This window comes from Haemaphysalis longicornis, unplaced genomic scaffold (genome assembly GCF_048455015.1).
Source record: "Haemaphysalis longicornis isolate Haplotype H1 unplaced genomic scaffold, Haemaphysalis longicornis Haplotype H1 scaffold_1, whole genome shotgun sequence".
In the NCBI taxonomy this organism is placed as follows: Eukaryota; Metazoa; Arthropoda; class Arachnida; order Ixodida; family Ixodidae; genus Haemaphysalis; species Haemaphysalis longicornis.
In genome coordinates, this window is record NW_027526203.1 from 324,742,932 (window position 1) to 324,747,573 (window position 4,642).

A 4,642-nucleotide genomic window follows, 5' to 3' on the forward strand; every position below is an offset into this window, starting at 1 on the left:
CTTTCAGAAGGTAAGCAAAACCGTTTTATAAGTGCAATATTTTGCCTACTGAGAGCACTGAGTAATCACTTGGCAAAATATTTCGACTTTTGGAGTACGCATTTGGAGTACGGCGTAATATGGCTGAAGATTAGGGTAATCAGGTAACATAGGCCGAAATTTCATATATGGGCTGCCGTTTCCGTAGTTTCCCTACACCAAAAATGCAATCTCCGCGGACGGGGATAGAGTACCTGCATTTCTGCGTACCAGAAGCACAACACAAGAATCGCTATAGCTCGGAAAGTGCAGTGAAATATCGTGGGCAAATCTCTCTTTCTAATCGGCGTTATTTGTGCTGCTCAGAGTAAGTTTCCGGTAGCCAAGGTATGTTATGACATCCTGTGACAACGGAAGAGGATGTCATAACATTCCGTGGCTACACTACGTGATTAGAATGTGTTGCCAGAGTAATATAGTTTACCTAACAACGACCTCTTTTTCTCCCATTTGTGACCAGTGTGGTGTCTGTTAATTTTTTTTAAACCAACACTAATTCGTGATCTTGGAAAAAGTGTAAAGGTACGCATGAATGTATTTTTCCCTCTGTTCTGTACATGTTGCATGTCTCCCCTAACAAAATGCCCTCGTGGCGATGCGGGTATTTTGTAAATAAATAAATAAATATTACGGGACAATAGCAAAAACAATCTTGGACAACTTTTGTTTCGGCACCTTTGCCTTATTTAAAGGGGTACTGACACCAATTTTCGGGGTTAATATTATTACAAAGTTCGCTTCCTTTACTCAACAGAAAATCCGGCTGAAATATGAGCGGATTGCGACTCGTGGAACATATTTCAAATTGATCTCACTTGTCGCGCCGACGGAACAGCACGCGGAGAGGCGCGTAGCAAATCGATATCGGCGTGACATCAGTTCGTGGTAGGGAGAAGAAGTGACGCAGCCGTGTTCCTCCGACGCTCGTCGAAAGAAACTCGTTACGTCACTTCACACACGCGGCCAGGTGAGCGGCGACTGAGCGCTGGCGCGTTTACGAACCGATTCACGTAGCCAGAGCTACAGGCATAACCACTGCCCAAAAAGGCACTGGCCGCCCCCCCCCCCCCCCCCCTCCCCCCAAAAAAAGGTCCACGAGCGGGAAAGGCGACGATAAGCCAAGAATCGCTAGATTGCCATCAGGACTTTTATTGAAGCGGTCATCAAATTTCCGCCGCAATGGTATACGCCTAAACACCTTCAGGTAGCTCAGCCGCTAAACTCCGTCGGCAAGGCGGTCGACCAACGCCTCCACCACCGGCCTCCGCAGTCTTTTGACGTCCGCACAAAACGGTGAGGTCATACCGGGGTTCTGTCATACGCCCCCTCCTGGCTGGAAGCGCTGGAAACCAAAACGGACAGTTTTCAGGTCGTTCAGTGTAATTAATTATCGCGCGCTCAAGACATTTAAAGTGCTGTTTCGGGTTTGACAGGCCATTAAACATCGGTAAAAGCAATAGAAAGGAATAGAAAATTTTGGGGTCAGTACTCCTTTAACCCACGCACAGCACGGAGACCTCCAGCTGACAGTTGAGTCAATGACCTTCAAAATTCTAAACCTCTATAACTCAAATGAGTTCTCGGAAAGCAAAGGGGAGGATGTGGTAGGTTATTGAAACAGATAAAGAATTTGAAAAAAAAGAAATAAAGTGGAGAAAAAATGCCCGACGGGTCGGATCCGAACCCACGACCTCCAGAATACCGGTCTGGTGCGATGACCACTACGCTACCGGCGGGGCGATATTCCCCTCCACTTTCTGGGGTATTTATGCTAAGGTATTTTTGTTTCCTGTGCTTGAAGGTGGTAGCCAGCGCCACTCGGACTACTCGGGGTGAAGGGGACCTTCTTTTTAACCCCCGGGCCGTGACTCGAGTGTCTACGACATGTCAAGAGTGGTCGACCAGCGTGGAACCCTCTTAAGCTTCCTATGGCACCAAGACTGCCAGAACAGAGGCCCTCGCTATGCATGTAGCGAATCAGAATGGAAAATTAGGGGCTCTTGAAAATAAGACATAAATAAGAGTCGGCAGTCAAGAAAACCTCGGAAAGCAAAGGGGAGGATGTGGTAGGTCATTGAAAGAGATAAAGAATTTTGAAAGAAAGAAACAAAGTGGAGAAAAAATGCCCGCCAGGTGGGATCAGAACTCACGACCTCCAGAACCGGTCTGGTGCGATAACCACTACGCTACCGGCGGGGCGATATTCCCCTCCACTTTCTCGGGTATTTATGTTAAGGTATTTTTTGTTTCCTGTGCTTGGGGGTGGTAGCCAGCGCCACTCGGACTACTCGTAGTTAAAAAGAAGGTCCCCTTCACCCCGAGTAGTCCGAGTGGCGCTGGCTACCACCTTCAAGCAAATTTTTTCTCCACTTTCTTTCTTTCTTTCCGCCGGAAGCAGACCGGAAACCGCCGATCTGCTTCCGGCGGTTCTGAGAACCTTTCCGTGTGCCCCGCGGCGGGTCAACAAACACGCTCTCATCCTTTCTCTCCAAAAATTCCCCGAATATCAACCACCGACTGACTTCCCTGTGACCTACTTCGCGGCTTAAACTATACACCCTTCTTTGCCCCTCAATATCTCCCCCGACATACTCCCAAACCAATCCGCTTTCTCAATTTCACTTCCTTCTTTCCTTCTCCCCTCTCACCAAGGGACCTACCCCTATATAAAGCATGCCAGCCAGGCGAGAGATTGCCCTGACGAAAGCAAGTCTCTTTGCTGAAACGTTGGCAACAATCGTGCTTTTACCTTGTTCAAAGTTTTCTTTTCTTGTGTTCTCTACCATTTTCAAAACTTCAACTTCTCCCTGGATTATATATATATATATATATATATATATATATATATATATATATATATATATATATATATATATATATATATATATATATATATATATATATATATATATATAATACATGAATAAGATTTGGCAGTCAAGAAAACCTCGGCAGTCAAGACAACCAAGACGGAGTGCATGATCGGCCTGATCACTGTAATCTCTAATAAGAGGGGGAGCCTGAAGGAGGATAGCCTTCTCAGACTCTTCCACGCATTTCTCATGAGCCACATCATCTACGTGGCTGCAATGCTCAAGTGGTGCGCATCCGAAAAGAACAAGTTGGAAGCGCTAATCCGTAAGAGCATCAAGAAAGTATTAGGAGTTCCGGTAAATGCGATCACAGAACGCCTTCTCCAGCTGGGTGTACATAACACACTGACGAAAAAAATTTGCCGCGTATCTGCTCCTTTCGTTGCAAATGTCGTCAAAAGACGATAGTCTTTGTAGACATTTGCCAAGGAAATGGCCCCCTTCGCTTTCCCGCTCACCTCTCATGCTGTTCCTGTTCCGTCGCGCTCATCCCAAGGTAAACACAGTAAAGGTTTGCTCAAGGTGATTTGTATTTACCGCATTCCACTGCTACAGGCGGGGTTCCTCGAAGCCAGCGCTGCAGTACGGCGGAGACGCGCTTGAATCGAGGCGGCCGACTTCAAGGTTTATAGAACCGCGTGGCCGTGCTCCACGTGCGTTCTAAGCAGAACGTGAAACCTTGTTAGTGGAACTTTTCTTTGCTGTTGCCGCATGATTTCTCATATGCCGCCAGGAGGTGCCGCGGGCAACAGCAGGCGGTACGCGTTGTTCTGCAGTAGATGTAGAATATCATTTTCTATCGAAAAACCAAGCATCCAGGAATTTTTTTAATAAAGGAACACTGTAAATATCCCTTGTATACTAATTCCGTGTGTTATATTTGCGTAATGTCTTGTTCTTGTTTAACAAAGTTGACAAGTATGAACATTTAAACCGGGCTTAGACGTTTAGATTTGGCTGTGAGTATATAAGACTATTGCGTAGCAAGCATTTTACTTTGGCCGGGTGGCTGAATCGAGTTAAAGACAGACAGACGGACAGACAGACAGACAGACAGACAGACAGGCAGCCGAAAATTTCTGGGTTTAGGTAGCCCAAGAAAGACTATCGTCTTTAAAAAGAATACAAACGTACTTACAATGCGGTCCACTGTTAAAGGGAAACGGCGAGCGCGAGGCTGACGCGCTCGGCGAAGCACCGACGGTGGGCAGTGGCGAGAATCGGAGACAGCCGGCACATGCGCACTGACCGCATGAAGCGTGAGAAGCCGCTCTGTCGCCTGCTACGACGCTACGCTGTGCCGCTCAGCTTGCGATAGCTGAGGCATTTCGCCCTCGAAGGATGCTGAGCGCTACGGCGCTCTGCTGTGCCGCTCAGCTTGCGATAGCTGAGGCATTTCGCCCTCGAAAGATGCTGAGCGGCACGGCGAAGCGCCGTAGCGGACGACAGAGCGGCTTCTCCCGCCCCATGTGGTCAGGGCGCATGTGCCGGCTGTATCCGATGCTCGCCACTTCCCGGCGTCGGCGCTTCGCGGAACGCGGCATCCACGCGCTCGCCGTTTCCCTTTAACAGTGGACCGCACCTCGGCTAAGAGAAGATACGACAGGCATGGGCGCCTGTATCCGTCCTATCTTGTCTTTGTCCACGCCTGCTCTGTTTGACGCCACGTTTTCGTTTTTCTTCATGCATAAAGTAACTAGCTCAGCAACAAGTTTTGTTATACTGTAGCT

At 47.9% G+C, this 4,642-nt stretch overlaps 1 long non-coding RNA gene across 1 annotated transcript; it reads right to left on the reverse strand.

The window, feature by feature from the left end:
• Positions 1-1,171: 1,171 nt before the first annotated feature.
• Positions 1,172-4,397, reverse strand: LOC144170394 (uncharacterized). Its single transcript, XR_013322604.1, has 3 exons — positions 4,051-4,397; positions 3,450-3,682; positions 1,172-1,381 (listed from the first exon to the last, which is right to left on the reverse strand). It is a non-coding gene; the product is annotated as an uncharacterized LOC144170394 (long non-coding RNA).
• Positions 4,398-4,642: the final 245 nt, after the last annotated feature.